The sequence below is a fragment of the Syngnathus floridae genome, unplaced genomic scaffold (assembly GCF_059516105.1).
Source record: "Syngnathus floridae isolate MCC-2025c unplaced genomic scaffold, RoL_Sflo_1.0 HiC_scaffold_426, whole genome shotgun sequence".
NCBI lineage: Eukaryota > Metazoa > Chordata > Actinopteri > Syngnathiformes > Syngnathidae > Syngnathus > Syngnathus floridae.
In genome coordinates this window covers 20,001-21,918 of record NW_028284337.1, presented here as the reverse complement: position 1 = coordinate 21,918, position 1,918 = coordinate 20,001, and the positions used below count along the sequence as shown (strand labels likewise).

Sequence of the window (1,918 nt, the reverse complement as noted above, 5' to 3'; positions counted from 1 at the left end):
CCGCCAATCCCAGCCGGGTTGAATCCCCCGATCGGACTACGTGGTCCCCACCCGTTTACCTCTCAACGGTTTCACGCCCTGTTGAACTCTCTCTTCAAAGTTCTTTTCAACTTTCCCTTAAGGTACTTGTCCTCTATCGGTCTCGTGCCAGTATTTAGCCTTAGATGGAGTTTACCACCCGCTTTGGGCTGCATTCACAAACAACCCGACTCCGAGAAGGCCGCGCCCCGGCGCGCCGGGGGCCGCTACCGGCCTCACACCGTCCCTGGGCAGAGCCTCCATCAGAAGGACTCGGGCCCCCTCCGGGCGGCGTCGGGCGCAACGACCTTCTGTACGCTACATTTCCCGCGCCCGAGGCCGGGCGGGGATTCAGCGCTGGGCTTCTCCCTCTTCGCTCGCCGCTACTGAGGGAATCCTGGTTAGTTTCTTTTCCTCCGCTTAGTAATATGCTTAAATTCAGCGGGTCGTCTCGTCTGATCTGAGGTCGGAAATGAGGGGGTAGTAGGCGCGGCCGGCCTGGCGGCCGGGCTCGCTGGATCCTTCCGCGCGAGCGGGGGCCTCCGCGGCGAACCCATCCCCGCGAGGGAGCGCGAGGCGCGGGATGCGCAATGGTCGTCGAAACGCCACCGGCAGCCGCGCCCCGGACCCGTGATGCGGGATGGGTCGACGGTGAGGAGGACGCCGCGCGGGTCTGCACTTAAGGGGACGAAGGCCGCCGAGGCGGCCTGCGAGCCCCCAGCCGCGGGGAGGCGAAGCGCTAGCGGGGCGACGGACGCATGCGCGTTGCCGCGCAGAGGTCAGACCGTCGCGGCCGTTTCGCCCTTCGCCGAACCCCGATTGATATGCAAGCGACGCTCAGACAGGCGTGGCCCCGGGACGGACCCGGGGCCGCAAAGTGCGTTCGAAGTGTCGATGATCAATGTGTCCTGCAATTCACATTAGTTCTCGCAGCTAGCTGCGTCCTTCATCGACGCACGAGCCGAGTGATCCACCGCTAAGAGTTGTACGTTTGTTTTGCGGAGGCGAGATCGGGAGCGGGCGGGGAGATGGCGTGACGCCGCGCGCGGACCCTCCACCGTCGCCACGAGGACGTCGGGGCTTGCCGGCGCGGTCGCCGCCGTCCGCCGCCGCGCTGACCCTCAGCAGCGCGCCGCGGTTTGCCAAGTTCCAGCGATTAAAAAATTGTTTTTTCCGGCCGACGCGCGACGGGTGCCACCCACCCGCCTCAGAGCGTGCGTGTGGTGTGGACATTGAACCCCCCACGGTCCGCCGAAGGCAGGCCGCGAGTTGGGTACCCGCCGCAAAGGGGTAAAGTTCCGAGTGGGCGCGCCGCGATGGCACCGGGCCCGACCCCGGCCGAGGCGCGCCCGGAGACTACTTCAGGACTGCGAGGGAGCGCCAGGCTGCCGGTTGAGCGCGCGCGCGGGGAGGCGGACGGTGACGTCGCGCGACGCTGGGCGACTCCGGTGTGTCGAACGGAGCCCCCAGCCGCGGGGAGGCGAAGCGCTAGCGGGGCGACGGACGCATGCGCGTTGCCGTGCAGAGGTCAGACCGTCGCCTGCGCGGGGGTCACACCCCCGCTCCGTTTCGCCCTTCGCCGAACCCCAAATCGCTCGGGTCACATACCACCGCCCGGGGGGCGGCTGCCGGTTGAGCGCGCGCGGGGAGGCGGACGGTGACGTCGCGCGACGCTGGGCGACTCCGGTGTGACGAACGGAGCCCCCAGCCGCGGGGAGGCGAAGCGCTAGCGGGGCGACGGACGCATGCGCGTTGCCGTGCAGAGGTCAGACCGTCGCCTGCGCGGGGGTCACACCCCCGCTCCGTTTCGCCCTTCGCCGAACCCCAAATCGCGCGGGTCACATACCACCACCACCCGCGCGCCGCCGCCGGCGCCGGGATCGTCTCTCTCGCGTGTTTG

General features: G+C 68.4%; 1 non-coding gene across 1 annotated transcript; it reads right to left on the bottom strand.

Annotated features, from left to right (window-relative positions):
- Positions 1-849: 849 nt before the first annotated feature.
- Positions 850-1,003, bottom strand: LOC148377071 (5.8S ribosomal RNA). Its single transcript, XR_015856998.1, has one exon. It is a non-coding gene; the product is annotated as a 5.8S ribosomal RNA (ribosomal RNA).
- Between the last annotated feature and the right edge of the window lie 915 nt (positions 1,004-1,918).